General features: G+C 47.4%; 1 protein-coding gene across 1 annotated transcript in view; it reads right to left on the minus strand.

Moving 5' to 3' along the window:
- The window catches only part of MRTFA (myocardin related transcription factor A), a 206,709-nt gene that overhangs the window by 171,104 nt on the left and 13,154 nt on the right, over positions 1-22,451 (minus strand). The window contains exon 2 of the mRNA XM_086958422.1: positions 4,125-4,186. The gene's annotated coding sequence lies outside the window, so the exon portion shown is untranslated. The remainder of the gene's footprint in view (positions 1-4,124; positions 4,187-22,451) is intronic.

A 22,451-nucleotide genomic window follows, 5' to 3' on the forward strand; every position in this document is an offset into this window, starting at 1 on the left:
TCCTGGTGGAAGCGTGCACTGATGGCTGGTGGTGTGTGTGTGCCTGGTGGAAGCGTGAACTGATGGCTGGTGTTGTAGGTGCCTGGTGAAAGCGTGCACTGATGGCTGGTGGTGTGTGCCTGTTGAAAGCGTGCCCTGACGGCTGGTGGTGTGTGCCTGTTGAAAGCGTGCCCTGACGGCTGGTGGTGTGTGTGTGTGCCTGGTGAAAGCGTGCACTGACGGCTGGTGGTGTGTGTGTGCCTGGTGAAAGCGTGCACTGACGGCTGGTGGTGTGTGTGTGCCTGGTAAAAGCGTGCACCGACGGCTGGAGGTGTGTGTGTGCCTGGTGAAAGCGTGCTCTGACAGCTGTTGGTGTGTGTGTGCCTGGTGAAAGCGTGCACTGATGGCTGGTGGTGTTATGTATATGTTTACAGACCAAGCTACCCGTCACCCATATGGCAGCTCTCTGGGGTCCTTTTGGCGTTTTCTCATAGGTCAGAGCCCGAGTTGTTCCATGGAGACGTTTTTCAGGCACTGCTCGGACTTTGGGTTTAGTGGTGATGCATTGTTTAGCACTAAGGGAGTACGCTCTGTGCCCTGGAAGTATGGAAGGCGACAGGAACAGAAGATGCTTCGGCTGTGACATCACTACCCTGAACATGGATGACGCCACTGAATTCTCAAATCATTTCTCACTTGTCCTAGTAACGCCGCTCTCTTCTTATATATTTATTCTACTAATATTAGTAGTCACATGAACTGCTACGTTTCTCAAATCTGCCTTTGATGGTTCCAAGATTAAGTTTAAAACAAGCACATTTAGACAAAGTATTGTTCCCTTTTATTTACCCGTTATTAGGGGCCCTTCAACCCGGACATGTCTTGTTTGACAAAGCATTGTTCCCTTTTATTTACACGTTATTAGGGGCCCTTCAGCCCGGACGTGTCTTGTTTGCACCAATAAATACAAACGGATTCGCAATTTTCTGATCAGGGAAAATATGTGTTTTCCTTTTTCTTATTACTCATTTTCACATTAACAGCATATATAATACAATACACAATGTAGACACAAAGAAGATATCCTGAAAAAAATGTATATGAAGCCCTGGAGATTTCTGGTTTATCTAAGCAAAAACACTTGAGGGCTCTCTAACAAAGAGTGGTGTCCATAGTGGGCCCAGGAGAGCTGGATTCATGTCAATTTCTGGGAAAAACCACGAACTTTCAAAATGAGTTCCATTCCGTTTCAATGCCTGCACAGGTGTTGTATGTATAGCATCTATATGCTCTAGTAACATAAGCCATCTCCCGCAGACCACTCTGAAGCAGTCAGATGACACAACACAGTCAAGTAATGGCTCCAAGAATCCCTACACTGAAGGCCATTCTCACCCAAAGGGGCCCAGACCATAAAGTGTTGACACCCAGGGGCCCCATGCGAGCTCAGGGGCCCCAAGCTAGTCAGGGGCCTTCATCCCGCACGCCCAGCCTTTAAACATCTGTTCTGTGCACGACCCGCCTGGAGAAGGCAACTCAAAATTAGAAAAGTGAACCTTCCTGCACCCGATTACACATGGCCCTTTTACTGGCTGATTTTTACAAAATGAAACTGGAAACCATGAATAAATTGCAGCTTTCCCAATTAAATTGTATGATATTAGGCAAATATTTTATTTCACCAAAACGAATTATTCTTCATTATCTCGAAAGCACTTTCAAATCTGAACAAAACGATCATTCCATAATTATGTTTTACTGCAGTGTAATTATGTGCCCTATTAATATTAACGCTTTCACCTGCTAAAGAAATAATCTTTTTTGAATTTTGAAGAAACATCTTATATAAGTGATGTTTGTTTTACGATTTACAAAGCAAATAATTTCAAGGCTCTGCAAGTTCACGAAGGTACGCGCCAGACACTTGGCTTGGCTCTGCCGGCTAATTTGTTGGCACGCACGAAGTGTAAGCAAACTCCTCGCGCAGAAAAGTTCTGCTGGGAATTGTAGTTTTTTCGGGCCACGCCCTCAAAAGCTGCACGTGGTATGGTGTCGGTAAAAAACTACAATCCCCATCAGCTCCTCTCCCCTCGTTCCTACAGGGCTAAGAGGTGGACTACGTCGCCGCCTTCCTCAGCTGTGAGTGACGCCCTCCTCAGCGCCTGGACAGAGACCAGGAGAACAACACGGAGAGGAGGAGCCGCAGCCTAGTGGAGAGAGGGAGCTGCTGCACGGTCGGCGGGGGAACGGAGCGGGCTGGGGGCGAGAGGACCTCCCATGGTGTCTGCAAGGTACCCGCACTCTCTGGTCACTACTGCTGGGGCGGTAAATCGGGGCAGGGGCGAGGATAGGAGGGGTGGGGATAGGAGGGGGCAGGGATAGGAGGGGGCAGGGAGGGAGCTACGCCTCTGCAAAGACTGTGCGCTAGAGCCTCGGTGGGGTGCAGAGTGCATGTATGCGGTGTCTGCAGTTTGGGTGCATGCCTCTGCCCTGGGCGCGGTTTGTGGAATCACAGTAATGAGGAGTGCTGTGCTGCCCGTGTTCTCTCTTTGCAGCATTCTGCTCATGCTGCTGCCGTGCAACGCATGACAGCGCAGCTCACTCTGCCTGGGATGCACGCGCGGAGAAGGGGGGGGGGCTTTAAAACTGCAACAAAGTAGCACACTGTAGAAGCGCGTCTGTGCAAAACTGAAACTGAAATGCTGTTCACAGTTAACGCGCGCGACCTAATCCCAGTCGAGGAGCTGCGCGTTCACATCGCTTGTCCGCTGTCTGTTCCCCTTGAGTCCTTGAAAGCTGAAATGATTGCAATAGAGTCTCGCTGCGACGGATCGCTTCGCGATCCGGTTCGCAGGTGGGAGACCTAAAAACCACATGCACAAGTTTAGACAAAGTCTGGAATGATTCCAAGAGGCCTCTCCATAAAGTAGCGCATGCGCGCTGTGCTAGGCTCGACCTAAAAACTGATTTTTAAACGCATCCACACAGGGCCCTGTGTTCATGTCCTTCTCTTTACTGTAAAAGCATTGATCAACTAATCAACATTAACTATAAAAACCCTTCTGGTAGTTCACATCAGCGATGCAATGCCAATTTACATTTAACATCTTTTACTTCACCTTTTGTTCCTTATAAAAAAAAATCCTGATATTGTGTTTTGTAGTTCTTCTGCATGCACTGCATGCCTAACTTTTCTATGGCGCATACTGTGAACTGTTCGCCTCTAGGTGTCGGAGCAAAGTGTGAGTGGGTGTTCATGACGGGGCACAATTGAGAGCTCTGGAGATTAGGTCGTAAGATAGTACGAATTTCCCACAGTGTCTGTCACTTGGTCAATGAGGTGTTCAGACTCTTGGAGCATCCAATCCTTGGCCTATATGCAGAAAGCATAGACAGATAGGCACAGGTTTGCCAACTGTGATTGCCAATATATGTGAAGAAGGCGCACAGCTGTTAAAACATTGACAGAACCAAAGGAAAATAAATGGCTACATTTACAGGTGAGGAGAGAGTGAGAGATGGTGAAGAGGTTACAGAAGGAATGACATGCAGAAGCCACAGAAGGGCAGAGTGAGAAGTCACTTTTGAAAGGGAACTATGTGACGTATGAGATTGAGGATTTCAGAAAGAGGGACCAACTGAGTGAGAGACTGCAGAGCAAAGCAATGTGAAGAAGAGAACTGGAAGTAATGTGAAGGCGAAAACGGGAGTGACTGAGCCACTGAAGAACAAAATACCTTCCACAGACTTGAGTCGTGTTTCATTTACGGTCTCTGGCTTTCAGAAATGAAATGGTTGCATTCAAATTATTCACAACAAAATCACTGCAGTCACTCTTTTATCTCATACTGTTAATAAACACTGTCAAAGACAATAGGTTCGGCTGCTTTAAACCAGATCGTCATTGTTGTGTGATATTTCTTGTTTGTAATAAAATAAAAATCAGAGAGGCCCCACATACTGGTTGGGTGATATGCTGTGTGGTGCCAGGGATTCTAGTTCACATGTGTGAAACCACATGCTTAGTTACATAGGCCACGCTTCCAGAAAGGATTTCTCATTACGCTTTGTTAGCCATACCACGTTTAGAGACCAACCCCACCCTTTTCACCCAACTCAAAGCACTGCTATGCAGAGATACCCACCTGAATCACTTTCTCCAGGAGAACGTACAGCTACGTGCCATGCCACCACAGATGTCCGGACACTAAAAAAAACAGGAAGGGAGGAGAGAGATGTGAGCATTGAATATAACCAAAAAATCTTCAAAGAGCAGGAGATGAAATCCAGACACATATCACAAATACCTTAAACCTGCCATAGTGGCAGTCAGTGCATCGCAACCATAGGCAGAGCGCCACAGTTGGCATGCAACAGGCACAGCGTGTGCTCCACAGACATAGGCAAGTGGCAATCCATTTCAACAAGTGCAACACGACATAAGCAGAGTACCAAGGACCGGCAGAGCCCCATAGGTAAACTTGGTGGGTACCAGGTTCACAGAGGAAGTGCACCACATACTGTGTAACCCATTCCATGAACGCTCGTCCTGCACAATCGGCAGACAGGACACCATATGCACACATAGAGGGCCCCAGGGGCACAGAGAGAGCATCAAAGGCAGGGCACCTGAGCACACGAAGTGCACAACAGAGGGCACCAGGAGTAGGCGCCAGGTTACAACTGTTTGTGAGATTTGGGGCCTACCAGCAATGTATGATAAGTGCCCAAGAGGTGGGCCAGGATATTTCAATTTGTTTAGAGGGTGAACATGCGTGTGGCTGATGGATTGCCTGATGCCTTCTCTCAAAAAGACAATATTTGAAAGAGTGATAAGCATTTCCAAAGGGAACGGAGACATGGTTTCACAGACATACTAGACTACAATTTAAAGTCATCTCTAATTTATCCTGCCTTTAGCACTCAAGCATTATATATAACATTCAAAGCACAATACATTTAATTATTGAAAAACAGCTCTTTTTAAATGCACAAAACAAGGATACATCTTGTTTCAAAACGTCAATTTGATTAATTCATTAGGTTAACTGCTAAATACGTGAAAAATGGGAATGATTTCCATTAGTAAAACAACTTAATCTTTTCTTCACCTTTCTATTTGGTAGAATACCTAGTTTCTTTTTTATAGTGCTCAAATAGTAATGAGGCCTCTTCAGAGAACCAATAACAAAACATGCTCATAAACCTCTTAGACCCGTGCAAGTGGTGTATATATGACAATATGCACTGTAAATCATATATATATTTACATGTATATATAATACACATTGCCAAGTTTTTACATACCCTATGGCTGTAATAAAGAACACAATATGATTGTGACAGTTCTCGTGGTGAAGTGACACTGATGCACAGTGCCTGTACTAATTCCCCCGCCCCTTTTACTAGGAGTTTGTCTATGCTTTTGGAGTTCAAGGGATGGCAAGCATGGGCGTGCAGCACTGGTTGGCTGGCACCATACACAATGAAGGGTTAAGTTGCTCATTTATTGGGTGTGAGTCAGGTTAATTCCAGAGGCTTTTCAATGGACCATTATGCCTATGTGTAAGGTCACCCTGCAGGGACGCTCGTCATATTGCCCCCCTGTTCCATGGCACTGCTCTTAACTAGTAGGCCCGTCAATAATTTGGCAAACCTGCCTCCTATGGCACCAAGGACACCAATCCTACACTATGGGCTCTAGTCACAAGCAGGACACCACAAACCAGAGAGGGAGAGCAACACACACATCTGACCACAAGCATGGAGAAAGGACCACAGGTAGCAGACTACGGACACGCGGAAAGCACCACAGTCACGACACAGAACACGAAGGAAAACATGAAATTAAACACTCAACCACAGCCTGTGAGTGATGAAATATCATACATTGCTAAAATACACTGAGCCCTCTCCTGCAAACTACTTCAGTTTAAATCTCTAAGTCACAGAAGGGAAACCACCACGCGAAGGTGAGGCTATTTTCTGATCCATCATCGTTAACAGGCCAAAGCTGGCACCACTGTTCATTGATTACACAAACCATCTACGACCTGGAATGTCACACAAGATGCAGGACTGATAAACGAATTACCATGAACCCAAGAAAGCATCACAGATTTTGACACAGAAGTCTAAATAGTAGAGCTACTCAAAAATAGCGCAGACTGGAAACTAAAGGAGACTCCTCTGTTTAAGAGGTATGTTTGGACGAGTTTAAGAACGAGGGAATACCACGTACTACATAATAACAGTTTTGTACATTTACTTCTGGTACATATGTCCTCTATTGCTAGACGAACACCTCTCTAGGATCGTCTATACCTATAGGGCCTGTATCACAAAGATATTCCGCCGAATTATTATGGGGGTCCCCTGAAATTCAAGTGTAAAGCAGGAATACTACTAGAGTAAGCATTGAAAATTAAGGTTTGGGTCAACTGTCTGGCCCTGGCTAAGCAATAAAAAAAAATGGCACAGGGGGTTCCCGGGAAGCAGGACTCATGTGGAAGGCAACCAAGGTTAATTTTTTTGTAAAAAAAACTTTATTCAGTTTTCCTTTACAAAAGCGCATGAGCTTCCATATTTCTTTTGCAGATTACATTCAGGTATACAGCTTTGTATCTGTTCAAGGATATAGTATGTCATAGTCGCATCCCGGTCTACTCAATCCAGGTCTGCATCTCCAGCTTCTTCAGTAGTATTGTCCACAAAGTACATTTATCTAGGCCATTACAACCTTTAACTCTATCACGGAGGTCAAGACCACGCTGCTCTAAGGTTGTTCATATTCTGACTCCTCCTCTCCCCTACTAAGGCCACTAAAAACAATAACTCCTCCCTATTCCTCCATCTGTCCCTTCCTACCCCTTTCCCTCAGACATGTCGCTCTCCCCCATGTCGCTCTTGTCGCCCAGCAGGCATTCCTACCACCCTATTGAAATCCTAAAGTCATTAATCAGGGTTCCAGCCAGGGGGATGCTCTCACATCTATCTCCTCACCCAACATCCGTCCCACCTGCGCACCAGAGGCAATTTTCCAGGTCTGGAGGGTGAGTCCCCCGCCTGCAGAAGGTCAGTCGTCCTCATCAGTCAGGCTCTTAAGCAGGGCCACCATCGCTACCCAAGCCCTAGCAGTTTCCAGTAACTTATCATTGTTGGTTCTCCGGGCCATTTGTAGTCGGAAAATCCCCTCACAATCCACCCACTTTATAAATTCCTGCAACCATCGCGCTGTATTAAGGGTTGTGACCGCTTTCCAATGACCAGTAATCTCCCTTTTAGCTAGAACTAATCCTAAATTTAAGAATTTACTAGTGATCTTGTTACGGGTAGGGTGGGGAAACCAGTGTAGCAGGCAAACAACTGGAGACAGCTGCAGATCCCTATCGGTCACCTCCTTTAGTATGGTCAGAAACTCCCCCAAAACCCGTGTAACAGTGGACATTCCCAAAGCATGTGCACAAAAGCAGCATTTTCCAGTTTGCAATGCGGACAGGCTGTGTGGGATCCAAAAAACTCATTGATTTTGAGAGGAGTGAGTAACGCCCGATGGAACACAGAAAATTGTATTAGCTGGAATCTCGCGTTCCGGGTCCCATTTAATACGCAGCCCCTCTAAGGGAGTTCTAGACCCCTGTGTAACTCTCCAAACAGGCAGGTAACCGCCTTGATCTTCCCCGCTGAAGTGACCACATACTGACAGGGGAGGAAGGTCTGTGGCTCCTCCAATCCTTTCTTCCAATGTTTACGAATGGCTGCCGTCAATGCAAGAGAAAGTCTTGGGCAGGCAATTCATATCTTTCCATGAGGTCTTGAAATGGTAGAGGACACCATCTTCATAGAGATCCCCAATATTGGAGATCCCCAGGTCTTCCCAGTCCCGTAACCTCTGCCAATCCCCTCCATGTGGTAACGCCTCACATAGCCATACTGGAATCTCAGGCGCGTACGAGGGACCCACCTTAATTCTCATATTGGCTCTATTCCAGCATTGTCGCACTACCCACAGATCCCTCGGCACCTCTCTTTCGCGCAACAGCAGCTGGAGAAGAATCCAAGCAAGTTGGCGAAGATCCAGGTCCATACCCCTCTGGTCCGTGTCTACCCTCAACCTCCCCGCCATCCACTACGATAACCATTGAAATTGGGCCGCATGGTAATATTGTATTGTTTTGTGTATTTATATAGAGCAAAACTGTCACCCTAAGGGTATCCTGTCGCTTTATATGCCTAAAAATCAGGGGCTGCGAACCCTCCCTCCTGTCTAGGGAGCATCATAGTATTCAGCGCCACTCTGTGCCTCCCTGAACCCCACAGAAAACTCGTGCCCATAGTGTTTAGTTGGACAAAATATTTTCCAGGTACCCAGAGTAGTAGTGCTCCAAAATTGTAAAGTAGACGAGGCAGAGTTATCATTTTTAACAACGCCACTCTCCCCGCTACTGATAAAGTAAGAAGTCCCCCAGAAATCAAAATTACTCCTAGTAGCTCTCAATGCACGCCCTATGTTGCCCTTGAATAAGTCAGCAGGCTCACGATGAAGTCAGACTCCAAAATAAGGCAAGCAGCTGCTTTTCCATCGCACATCTAGCCCCTCAGGCGGTTCAGCTCTACCCCCTCATACCGGAAATAGACCGGAAATAGACACGTCTTATTCCAGTTAATTTTGAGCCCCCCCACTTGCCCCAGTCTAGCCAGCAAATCTCGGGCACCCTGCAGCTCTTCAGCAGCATTGGCAAGGAACATTAAAAGATCGTCTGCATATAGAGCGATGTAGTGTGTCTGACCAATCCCAGCCAAGCCCCTGTAGTACCTCCCCGACCGTGCATAGACAGCTAGTGGTTCAATTGCCAGGACGAACAGGAGCGGAGACAGTGGGCAGCCCCGCCTCGTCCCCCTACCCACACTGCAGGCTTCGGAAATCACTCCCCACGTTCTAACCCTGGCAGTCGAGCGGTTATACAGAATCTTTGTCCAGGCCACAAATCCCTCGCCAGACCAAATGCCCTCAAAACCCTGAACAGATATGGCCACTCTAAACTGTCGAAGGCCTTTTCAATGTCAATCGATAGTACGCATGCTTCTCCCCCCTCATCCCGTGTACCAATTGGCACAGCCTTCGTGTGTTCATGGCCGTATTCCAGGAAGGAATAAACCCGGCCTGGTCCCCATGCACAAGAGTTGTCATATGAATCATCAGTCGGCTGGGCAAGACACTGCTCAAAATCTTATAGTCAAGATTGAGCATCGCAAGAGGGCGATAGGCTGTGCGGTCCCACACCGGTTTGTACGGCTTGAGGAGGGGTATAATTACTGCTTCCCTTGTTGAGCTAGGAAGATAGCCATCTTGCTTTGATCGGTCACATATGGGGGGCCAGCAGGTCCACATACGTGACATAAAACTCAGATGGTAGCCCATCAGTGCCCGGAGTTTTGTTCCTGGCCATACGTTTTATGGCTCCCCTGATCTCACCCAGATCAGACTGGCCAACCCAAGCTCTCTGCCTCTTCCGCCTCAATCTGCGGCAGTTCAATGTCCAGAAACACCCCCTCCTCCAGAACCCTAGGATCTAGCCGACTGTGATATAGTGCAGTGTAGTATTCTAGAAACTGTGTGTTGATAGTGTGCTGCCCATAGCATACTGCACCACCTTCACCGTGTAGCTCTAGAATCGGTGACCTTCTGCGTGCTGGGTTTGCCAGCCAAGCCAAGAGTGCCCCAGATTTATCCCTCTCAGCGTGCTCCCTTGCCGCATATGCCCTGTAATCGAAACACCTCAGCCTCTCCCTTCTTTCGCCACCAAAAGTTCCTCCTGTTTATCCTCCCGTCCAGGTCTTTCCTTTTCTATCTCCCTGAGCCGTTGTTACGCCTGCTATACATCATTCAATAGGGTTTTACGAACTCCCACTGCTTCCCCAATACAACTGCCTCGTATCACTACTTTGAATGCATCCCACTCGCTATGTAGATTAGTGGATGTGTTGGTGTTGTGTTGAAAGTATTCCTCAATAGCATTACCTATGGTGGTTCGGAAGACATGGTCTTCCAGTGTTTCGGGGCGGAGACGTCTGCTAGGGAGTGCGGGTCTAATTCGAACCCAATTCAAGGACACCAGTAATGGGTTATATTCAGAGGTTGTGCTAGCTAAATATTCACTCAATGGGACCGTCAGATGCACATCAGGGGAGCAAAGTATAGCATCCAACCGGACGTGCAGCTCATGCATAGCTGAAAAATAAGAGTAGTCCCGTTCCCCAGGGTGATAGGCCAGCCAAGTGTCTGTCAGTCTCCAGTGCTGTTGCCAGTCCAGTTGAGCTTCTGCAATCCTATGAGTGGGGGCGTCAGGAAGCAGAGGGTGAGAGCGGTTCAGGTCTATGTCAGTAATGCAATAAAACCCCCCCCTCCCCCCAGAAGTATAGGGCCCGTCAACACCATCGCCAATTTCTGCGATAACTGCGTGAATAAAGCAGGTTGCTCTAGAATAGGGGCGTATATGCTTCCTAACGTAATGTCCCGGCCATCAAGCCGCCCTGTTACTACCGTGAATCGGCCTTCTGTATCGACCAGCTGCCTAATGCACTGGAATGGCACCCCTGCTCGCACCCATTCTAAGGGCCCTCTTGCATATGCCGAATATTTGGTGTGGAACACCTACCCCCTCCATGGGCACTGTAGCGCCGCCCCTTCTAACTTCCTCAGGTGGGTTTCTTGCAGCAGTGCCATTTGCACCCCTCTCCGCACTAGGTAGGCATGAATTTTGTGTCGCCGGCCAATAGTGTGCATCCCCCTTACATTCCAAGACATAACTTTAATTCCTACGGAGGTACCCATGGCTCCCAATCCAGGTCCTGACCCCAGAGGAACTCCCTAGTGAATGTCTGACCCTCCCCATCCACCCCCAACTTCAAACTTTACCCAACTCCCAATCCCCAGGACAGGTACACAAGAACAAGCCCCCTAACCAAACAAAAATATTCATACAAAGAACCATAAATAGAAGGTGGCGTGTGACTCACATCCGATGCCCCCGCAAACCCCCCCCCCCCCGTCCCCCCATTAGAAGTAAGTCATCCATGTGGTCCCCGTAATTCTTGTAGATTCTCCACTCAGCCCTCCACACTGTATCATTTGGGTCCCTAGGCCCAGGAGTCACAGCAGGCATCCTACCATCTTTTCCACATACCCTCTGCAGTCCGATCAACCAAACATTCCATCTGCTGTCTGAGGAGCGACGTCCGGAATTCAGTATCTGAGAGCCCCTGGGCTCTACTCTATATTGAGCTCTCCGCTCCACCTCTCTCGTTGTCAGTGTCGTTGCTAGTCGGACTGACTTTGCCTTGGCTGATGGCCGCCACTGCGAAGACTGCTCTGTCTCGTTCCTGGCGCCGATCATTTGGAGCGATGGGCCTCTGTACTGGCGATGTGGTGGACAGCCGTCCTCAAGGAAAGGTTGCCTGTGGCGAGCGTGCGCCATTGCTGCCTCGGGTTTCCAACCATTCCCAAGCAGCCTGAGGGGTGAGAAAGAAGTGTGTTTTTGCATCTGCAGTTACCCTCAAGCGGGCCGGGAACAGCATAGCGTAGGGGAGACTGAGATGGCGCAGCTTTCGTTTAACAGCCAGTAAGGAGGTTCTTTGGAGCTGCACTTCCCTAGTATAGTCTGGTAATATCATCACCTTACTGTTCTCAATCTGCAGATACTGTTGCTCCCAGGCTCTCTGCAGTATGAAATTGCGGCCTCGATAATGCAGCAGTCTCACCACCATTGGGCGGGGCAGGGCCCCAGGTTTAGGAGGATGAGCCGGGACCCTGTGTGCACGTTCCAGGGCACAGAAGGGAGAAAGACCCTCCGGTGCCACCTCCGTTTTCAGCCAGGTTTCCAAGAACTGGACCATCAGCCCCCTCCTCGAGTTCCGGAGCTCCTACGATGCGGAGGTTGTTGTGCCTTGAGGGCCCCTTACTGTCCTCAGCCCTCATCTCCGGCCCTTTGACCCAATGCACCACTTCATTCAGCGAATTTCGCAGAGTGGCTACCATGTCCGGTATGTCTTTAATGTTGGTTGCGTTGGTCGCCACTCTCTCTGAGTTTTTCGGTGGTCGTCCTTCAATAGGGTGAGATCCAAGCAGATGGCATCCATCCTAGTCTCAAGCGCCTCCCGCGAAGCTATGATGTCCTGCATGATGTCTCCCAATGAAGGGTCCCCGGATTGTCCAGGCCCTCGCCCCCCGGTGGTAGCATCGTTGTCATCTGTATGCTGCTCTGACTACTCTATCCGCAGGACCTCAAACCCCTTTCTCCTGGACACTACCCATCCTGGTGTCCGCAGGCAGCAGTGATTATCAATGCCAAGGGAGTCTATGAGTCCTCTCCTCCTCAGTTAGGCGGCGCAGTGCCTTTTCTACCGCCAAGATAGAGCCACACAGTGCACGCCAGCAAGTGGAGTGTGGACGCACACCTGTGGGAGCAGTGCCGTCAGTCCTCCAGTTCCTGTGTGCCTTCTCAGGAGATATGTGGACCAGGCAATCACAGTCTGTAGGAGGTCCGGGCAGGAGACGCAAAAGTGGCGGTCCAGTCAAGATCGCAGTCTCAGCCCCAACAGAGGATCAGTAATTAAGCAGTAACTTAGCGCTATCTCTGTGGTGTCTCACATCGGAAGGGTTCAGGTTCAGTGGCTCACATTCACTTGATAGGTGTGTGCTATGCCCAGCAAGGTGTTCACATGTCCTGCAGCAGTCTCTCAGCGAGTCCGCAGTTCCACTCAGGTCAGTAGCAAGTCTCCAGCACCCTCTCAGGGCTCTGTAGCAAGGCAGCAATGCACCTTGGGTCAGCGCTCAGCACTGGAGCTGCACATCCGCCATGAGCATTCAGATCAGCAAGCTTCAGCCCCCAAGGCGCCACACAACCAGCCTCCTTGAAGTACATAAATCCGCACCATCAGTGGCGAATAGTAGATTCCACGTGGTAGGCCCTCTGGGTTTTGCCGCTAGGTTGGGTCCTCCTCGGGGCGCTACTCCTGCACCTGAAGAGCCCTCACCAGTGTGATCTCTGCCACAAGTCCAGGCATCAGAAGCAGGGTACCACTGACTGCACAAAGAGGGCCAGGTTGTCGCGATCGCCACTCGGGAGCAGCGGCCGCAATCACCCTCGCGATCCGGCTGGAGCAGCCCGCGCTGCCATTTTAGAGTTAGGCAACCTCTGCGGAGCGCGTCCTAAGCCTCACCGTGTCTCCGCCTCCAGTCCAGTTTTCCCCTCACCAATGGACCCTCACCGCTCTCTCGATCCCGTACTCCTCTCCGCTGCCCGTCAGATTCCTGCAGCGCATGTATCTCCCCTACTAGCAGAGATCTCCTTGGCGTTAGCGCCTGCCATTTTGTCCGCGTCCCAGACGGTGTGTGAGCAGGGAGAGTAATCGCCGTTTTCTTCTTTTCTCTGCTCTGCAGCGCTTCGAGACTGCGCCCAGGTAGGCACCAGGGCTTCCGCTGCTTATATTAATGCCAGTGGCCACCCCAGCTTCACAGGATAATTTGCTGTGGAGGGTGGCCACGGAGGAGCTCGGAGGTCTGCTGCTCTCTACATCAGCGTCTAGCCACGCCCCCCAAGGCAACCAAGGTTCATCACAATTCCTTGCAGTTGGTGTACTAATCCTGCGGGCCTCCTGAAGTTCTGGAAGGTCATGGATGAGCAGCCTCCATTCATCAGAAGCCCGCACGAGCCGAGTAGTGTTGTGATCACAAGCCCCTATCCAGGTGAATAATGCAGTTTTTTGGGCAATTTCAATCATAAGTGGGGTCTTGATTTGCAGTACTGTTCAGGTCAGACAGGAGATTGTGAAGTTGAAAGGGAAGACATCTCGTTGTTCAACTACTGAAACTGCCACAGCTATTGCTTTTGGGGGGCTTAAGACTTTGTTATGGTCTAGTTGTAAAGGGCGATGTAGGCTTGTAATGGACTGCTCCAAGGTGACATTGGGCTTTGTACTCTAGCAGGAGATATGCTAAAATGCTCAGCACAATTGTCCTGCATATCTTGCATGGTGCAGTCTATGTGGTTTGGCTGCATCACTATTGTATCCTACGTCATATTAATCTCCTTGTGAGCTGGAGTGAAGGGACTCTTGGAAGGGCAAAGAGGTAACACAAGAGGAGAACCCAGATGAGGACAACTAAGCCAGAACCCAGGAGGGTGGATATAGCTGGAGAGCAGGGAAGTTGGGACATGCCACTCAGTAGCATGGTAGGAGTAAATGGGTGGTTAAGAGGCACATAAACCAGGACCCTCACCCACCCAAAGTTGGTACCTCAGCAATGTCACAGACTTCCGAAAGAACCCACTGGCAGCTCACCCTAAGATCGTTGGATAGATAGCAGCTGGTAGTTGAGAAGCCGGGTGAAGTAAGTGGATGCTATTCCTGGGATGCTACGAGGGGCTCATCTTGTTTTCTTACAAGGGCCAGACAACAGCTGTGTAAAGCAAGCAAAATTCTCAGTCACCAGAGATTACCTGCTGCCTTTGGGTTTTAAGCTTCAATGGACTGTCTCATGCAGCAATATACGTGGCGGAACTGATGAGCAACTAAAAACCAAACTATATTTCCTTGTGCCATTCAGTTGTTATGTGCTGCCTGGTCTATAGGCTTTAATTTTTTAGGGCATTGATGGGTGAGTTTGTTTAGGTGAATACAGTTTTACAGCTTTTTAAAGTCATCTTTTTTGTTGATGTAATTTGAGAAAGAGTGGCGTTACATTCAGAAAAAAATATGTTTGCAGGTCCTCTAGAGGTGTGCAGTTGTAAATAGAAAGTAATGCTATTGTCTACAGAGAGAGAGAGCAGGAGGGAATCCTGTTTCAAGCAAAAACAAAAAAAGCGAATGAGATGGCGCACTTAACAATCCACCTTCCCAACAACTCCAGTTTCATATCCACCACTATTCTCAGCCGGTCACTATTCTGTTCTTTAATGCTTGTTCTGTGGGTCTCTGTCTTATCAAACTCCTGCAGACATTTTACCCATCAACTGTATTTGGTCCGGTCACAACTATTCTTATGACCAAGGCTAACAATGGTGCTATTCTGCGATTAAGTGATTTTTGTATACTACATGGATAGGGCCTTTTTTAGTGCCCCCTGTGGGTTAAAATACCCTTCTCTCTGAAGCAGTAGTTGGGGCGGCTTCCTCTTCATTTGAGCTATACTGCAGAACCCTGCGGAGGTACCCACATCTACCTGTCTGAACTGCATAAATAACTACAGAAGTATATAATACTTGTTTAAACAAGGTGGAAACAGCACCACAATTCTCAACTCAAAACTACATTGTTCGGGTGTGCATTCCTTGGGCAGTGGACAGGAGTGCTGCACTGGGTACAAAGTCCAAGAAGCGAGTGCCTGTCTTATGGGAGATCAGCTGAAGGTGGCCGGACAGACCGATGCATCCACAACCCCAAAGCGGACTTCTCTCACAATGACTTGACACGCGTCTCCCTTAAAAGATACCTGTATACCAATCTAAGTTCATCGCCCAGGTGCTCCACACCAAGAAGGGTGTCACAAAAGCATGTATGAGGATGGGAAGTAGTACTACAGGGGTACTCTTTTACATACTCGTTTATGCCTTCGGAAATCAGCCTCAAAAAGGTTCAAATGCAAGTTTAAGACGGCTCGTATCCCTTGCAGCGATGTCACTAGACCTTCAAAAAAATCTCCAGATGTTCCAAGGAGGCATACAAACCTTAATGTACCTAGGCCAGGGAATATGGAGGCCCCTGTCACAAGCAAGACAGTACTTTATTATGTTCCTGTTCAGGGAAGCCTCTGGGTTATGCCAGATGGAACGCCATAACATCAGAGGGGCCAGATTGATGGCATCAGCAACATATGGTAATCTAAGTTCCTTCTAAATGGAATAAGTCGGCGATCCTGGCAACACCCCAAGAATGTGTCTTGTAGTTGCTTGACAGCCTTATATCCCAATTGGCAAGAACTGGTACACACTACCTTTAATAAATCTCAACAAGAGCCACTACTGGCTTGGAGCCAATATTTGAGGCCAGGCTGAACAAAAACAACCACCAAATTACAAAACCTAGAACATATCTGCTGTGGACACGGGCCCCAAGTCCCTAGGGCATCAAAAGTTACCGCTCAAATAAGGAAAACAATAAAATTATACTGATGGGCGTTCCCTGATGAGCAAACAGCATAATTTCGGATTCCTAAGGTCACAGGACATAATGAAAATCCAACCGTGATCGAAGACCGTTCAATGCACATGACATTGAGACCGGATCATCTGCATATAAAATAACTGGGACACGCAATCCGCGCACAATCAACATGTCCCTACTCTTATCCACCAGGGAAGCATCCAGGCCATTGACGTACAAAAGAAAAAAGTTTAGGGGCAAGAATGCAACTCTGCCTGACCCCTCGAACCAGGAAAATACTCCTGGTGCACTTGCTGTTCGTGCTTGGGGCGTGCTGCGACTTGCGGAACTACGTAGGAGACCCTTTTTGTGAAGAAATGTGTAGTGAAAAGTTCGTGGAGTGGTGAAAGTGATGTTAAAAATACTTAGCTAGTGAGCTAATATTTTTCTAGTTGGTAAGAATAACAAGCATTTGCAATGCAATAGGTCTCGCATTTACGAGAGTTTAAGCGATTGGCATTAAAAATAACAATGCCTTTTATGTTTTAGAAACGGAAACAAAAATAATAGGCATTGTCATTTGCAATATCAATAGCTCAAACTCACATAAATGCGAGACCTATTGCATTGCAAATGCTTGTTTTAGTATATGGTTCGGTCTACCCCTGGAGTCCACTGTGTATTGTGCTACTTATGAATGTTCTATTGATCAAGTATTTTGTGCTTAATGTTCTAATCTCGTGTAGAGATTAATAGAGAGTGTTAAATTAATAAATACATATTTTTATATAACTACTGTATGGTTCTCCTTTCATTTAGTCATTCAGGATGTGATATACTGGTTAAACAAGCAGCTTTACATTCCTTGAAGATTAAGCCTGAAGGCTGCTCTCCACAGCTACCACTAGGATAGCTTTCTAAAGGTTATCTTTGACCTCATACATCATAAGGGTCGTGTGGACTGGTACAAGGAGCCCCTTTTAAGTAGTGGACAGCATATACCAGGCCACCTTCTCACAAACTTTGTGTCATCAATGGAAATACAAGTCTAGATATGATAATAAGAATGCTGTGAAGTCCTTCAATTGGTCTGTGGGTGACAAAGTGATGGGGTGAGGCCAGGATATGTTAGGAAGGGAAGGTGGAAGTTAATGAGTCCCTTCCTGATTAGTGAGGTTATGAAGAATTTTGCAGTGCTTGATTCAGGTGATGGGTGGAATATGTCCTGATTGGCGAGATATGGTGAAAACAGAATCCCTGAGAGTTCTCATAAGACACTGTTCACGTAAAAACGTGTGTCATCTAATGTGGAGAATCCCTATTCCATTGGGTAGGTTTTTTAATCTGTTTTTTGAATCTGACATTTAGAGATTTTCTGTGAACTACATGTAGATTGGAGGGTGAACCTAACCAGTACCTCCATCTCTCCCATTTTTTTATTGTTATCAACCTATTGACTACAACCCTGCCAACAATTTTGACCATCGAGTCCGGAAGAGATGTGGGCCTATAATAGCAAGGGGAAGCCCTATTCCCTTTTTTGAAAGACAGGAACAATAATAGCCGAGCATCACGATTTGGGCAGGCCAGTCTTGGAGGCCAAATTAGCATACATTCTTAAAATTAGGGCCCACATATGCACCTCCAACTTATACAGATCCATGGGTTCCCTATATTTGTATGTGGAATGGGATAGTCCGGAAGTGCATCACCCATACTGCCAGTGGTACTAAAGTCCACCCACTGTTAGGTCAAGTCAACCCTCTTATAATAAGGCCACTTACCACCAATCCCAGACAATGCCATTGCACAATAGTCAGCCCTAGTTGAACATGCAAGTCTTCTGACTGGGGGATAGAATAAATTATTCTGGATCCGATCAATCAAAATGCCATTGACATATAATGCCGATCCCCCTTTTGTTATTAATTTGTGACAAGAGAGAAAAAGCCAAGTCCCAGTAGGCAACTTGGACAAGGCGTGCACAACTATCAAACAATATATCAACAATTTGACAGTATTTCACAAAACTATTATTGCAGAGTACATCGCATTTATTTCAACCAGTGATTAACATATTTTTGGTATGTGCACTTTTCTTCAATGAGCAGAAATCAAATTCAGTTATGCAAACCATCTTTATACAAGAAATTTAGATGTGTAGCTGTGTATCCATGTGGGGTGTAAAATGCCAGGTCGAAAATGATTTGAAGCATTGTGTACATGTTCCAGCACACCTCCAAGTGAAGATTATCTACACCGTGATACCATTGTTTCGCCCTTGCTCTCAAACAAGAGTTTACGCAAAATTTCTTGCCATTACCACTTCAAGGTTGCCCCATGATTGTTAACCCTCCATGCTAAGCAGAAACAGACGTGCAACATAAAAACTGCATGCCAAAACTACCAAAATCCACAAATGGTTGGCAATAATTACTGCAGGCACACAACTGTTTTCCTGGTAGACGATACGATGAGTCTATCCAATGTGAATGAAAAGAGACCGGAATCAACAACATTGACAGGCAGGACAGTCTAAGGAATTTGAAGGAGATTCGCACATACCCATACGTAGAAACTACACGTTCCTGGAGAAGTTAACTAGTTTCTAAATCCAGACCGCGAACTGCATTGCAAGAAAATGGCATTGGGGGAGTTTTGGTACAATCGCTCCGGAAAATTGAGTTTGGAGACCCCATCCTAATGAGTTCTTACCTATTCGATCTTAACATGTTAGAACTCAACGATGAAGTTCGAGTCGCACGAAGGCACGTGGATTGGGAGTGGGGTATAATGGTTAAAACAATTCCTGTCTGAAAAGACGGAAGTGCAACGGTTTTGGTATGCGCCTCCCCCCAAATCTAGTCTTAAAACGGGTAATCATGGGCGCCATCTTGGAATCGGTTTGTGCTAACAGAATCGCCATAAGAAACGGACCTCACAACGAAGATAACACTGTGAGTGACATATGTACCACATGTCGTTTTAGGATGTATAGAGTACATAGTACCGTCTTCGTTTCATTTCGAATGGCAGAACTGGAATAATCATAGGCATCTAACTGCGAGTCATATGTAACAATAGACGCTGATATAAAAACATTTATATGTACCTGATAAACTCCCAAAAAGTGGTGAGCTACAATTTATGACTCATGGCTAATCATCTGAGTAGAACATCGAGTCCTGAATATTATAAACCTCACGCCGGAAGTATATCAGTCTACGCTTATAATCTAAATCGAACAATACCAATCAACTATGAATATTGGAGGGCTATTAACTTCATGAAATGTTTGTGTGTTGATCAGTATGTTCTAGGAATAGATATCTGCATATGTGGCACTTAAAGATTACAGAAGTGAATGTTTTGGAAGTCGAACTTCAAATTGAGAGACATAGTGTATCTGTGGCTTGAGTGGTGTGAGAGTGAGGGATGTGAGTGTGAGGGGTGTGAGCGTGAGTGTTGTGAGTGTGAGGGAGTGTGAGTGTGAGTGTGAGGGGGTGTGAGTGTGTGTGATGGTGAAGTTGAGTGAGTGTTTGTGAGGCTGAGTGTGTGTGACGGTGTGTGTTGTTGAGGGTGTGTGAGGGTGAGTGAGGGTGTTTGATGTTGATTGAGGGAGTGTGAGTGTGAGTTAGGGAGTGTGATTGTGTGTGAGTGGGTGAGTCTGAGAGTTAGGTGTTGTGATGTTGATTGAGTGTGAATGAGGCTGAGGGGATGATGGTAAGGGTGTGTGAGTGTGAGGCGTGTTGATTGTGACAAGTTGCAAGGCTGAGGGTGGGTGAGTGTGTGGGAGGGTGTTTGATGGTGAGTGTGCGAGGTGTAGTGAGTGTGAGAGTGTTGTGACGGGTGTCAGGGGAGCGTGTGTGTGTGAATGTCATGTGTTTGAGGGTGAGGGGGTGTGTGTGTGAGGGTGAGTGAGGGGGTGTGAGGCTTCGGGTGTGTGACGGTGCGTGAGTGTGAGTGTGTGTGAGGGTGAGTGAGGGTGAGAGAGGTGTTGTTACACAGAGGGTGTGTGACGGTGTGTGAGGGTGAGTGTGAGTCATTGTGAGTGAGTGTGAGTGAGGGGGTGTGAGGGTGTTGTTGTGTGAGTTTGTGTGATTGTGAGTGTGTCTGAGGGTGAGTGAGGGAGTGTGATGTTGTGTGAGTGGGTGAGGGTGGGAGTGAGGGTGTGTGAGGGTGACTGAGGGTGTGTGAGGGTGCCAGAATGAGTGTAAGGGTGTGTGAGTCTGAGGGAGTTGATGTTGAGAGAGGGTGAGTGGGGTGAGTCTGTGAGGGTGAGGGTGTGCGGTGTAGTGAGTGTGAGAGTGTAGTGAGGGGTGTGAGGGTGAGGGGGTGTGAGTGTGGGTGAGGGTGAGTGAGCTGTTGTGAGGATGAGGTTGTGTGACGGTGTGTGAGGGCGAGTGTGTGTGTTTGATGGTGAATGATTGAGTGTGAGGGTGTGTGATGGTGTGAGGGTGAGGGTGTGCGAGGGTGAGTTACGGAGTGTGAGGGTGTGTGAGTGGGTGAGTTTGAGAGTTAGGGTGTTTGAGGGTGACTGAGGGTGAATGTGGTTGAGGGGATGGGGGTAAGGGTGGGTGAGGGGAGTGAGGGGAGTGAGGGGAGTGAGCGTGTGTGAGGGTGATAGGGTGTGAGGGTGAGGGGGTGTGAGTGTGTGAGGGTGAGGATGAGTGAGGTTGTTTGCGGCTGAGAGTGTGTGAGGTGTAGTGAGTGTGAGAGTGTTGTGATGGGTGTCAGGGGAGCGTGTGTGTGTGTGAGTGTAAGGTGTTTGAGGGTGAGGGTGTGTGTGTGTGTGAGGGTGAGGGTGAGTGAGGGGGTGTGAGGCTTCGGGTGTGTGACGGTGTGTGAGTGTGTGTGAGGGTGAGTGAGGGTGAGAGGTGTTAGGCAGAGGGTGTGTGACGGTGTGTGAGGGTGAGGGTGTGTGAGGCTGAGTGAGTCATTGTGAGTGAGTGTGAGTGAGTGTGAGTGAGTGTGAGTGAGGGGGTATGAGGGGGTATGAGGGGGTGTGAGGGTGAGTGTGTGAGGTGTAGTGAGTGTGAGAGTGTTGTGAGGGGTGTGATGTTGTGATGGGAGTGAGGGTGATGGCGGGTGAGGGGGTGTGAGTGTGTGTGAGGGTGAGCGAGGGTGAGCGAGGGAGTGCGAGTGTGTGTGAGTTGTTGAGGTTGAGAGTTAGGGTGTGTGAGGGTGAGGGGATGAGGGTAAGGCTGTGTGAGGCTGAGGGGTGTTGATGGTGGGAGAGTGTGAGGGGGGTGAGTGGGTGAGGCTGTCCGGTGTAGTGAGTGTGAGCTTTTTGTGAGGGGTGTTATTTTTTGAGGGGAGTGAGGGTGTGTGAGTGTGTGTGAGTGTGAGGGGGTGTGAGTGTGTGCGAGGGTGAGGGTGAGTGAGTGGGTGTGAGGCTGAAGGTGTGTGATGGTGTGCGAGGGTGATTTTGTGTGAGGGTGATTGAAGGTGTGTGAAGGAGTGAGAGTTTTGGGGTGTGAGGGTGATGTTATGAGTGTGTATGTTAATAATAATTTTTTAATATGTGTCGTGTAAAAAAAAAACGTGATAGATCTTCCCTTTGTAATTGTCCTGCCTTATGTGTATTTTTGTATGTAATAGAACTGTGTGTGTTTTTTAATTACTGTGTGGTGTTATGTGTGTTTTTGGTGTCTGTGGAGTCCCGTATTAAAATGTATTATTTTAAAAATGGCCGACGCAATGAGTCACCTTGACGTTCCCTACGTTAGCGTTCTAGTTTATTTTTGTGTTGTGAGTGTTTACGTTTCCTTGACGTTTATTTGTAGCCAATCGGAACACGACGTTTTTGACGTTGCGTTCCGATTTGCTTACGTCAACGGTGGACTTCCCCAGAAGATCGAGAAAGTTGGTGCGCGGAAGGCGTGTTCTTGTTCCTGTGCTGTTGCTGCGTCGTTTGACAGGTAAGAATTTATTCCAAAGTGTTTTTTTATGTAATGTAATGTAGTATCTATAGTATCTTTAAGTTAACGAATGAATAGGAGTGTATTTTTATAACTGTTGATATTTTTTTTTCGATCGTAATATTTGTAAATGTTTATAATGTAATGTAAATTAAAGTCTTGTTTTCAATTGTCGATATGTAATGTATATGTTTTTGAAAACTGTAATGTAATGTATTTTTTGCTGGTGTTTGTTATTTGACGTACAAGAGCTGTTGTTTGAACTTTGAAGTGCTATTTAGTTTCTATTATATTTATGTATGTTGTGTTTGCATTGTTTTTTTCCTGTGATGCTGAAGTAGCCGGATTATATGTTATTGAGGTACTCGATGTATTAAAGGAAACTTTTTGGATTTGCTGAATTTATTT

The sequence above is a fragment of the Lissotriton vulgaris genome, chromosome 1_1 (genome assembly GCF_964263255.1).
Source record: "Lissotriton vulgaris chromosome 1_1, aLisVul1.2, whole genome shotgun sequence".
NCBI lineage: Eukaryota > Metazoa > Chordata > Amphibia > Caudata > Salamandridae > Lissotriton > Lissotriton vulgaris.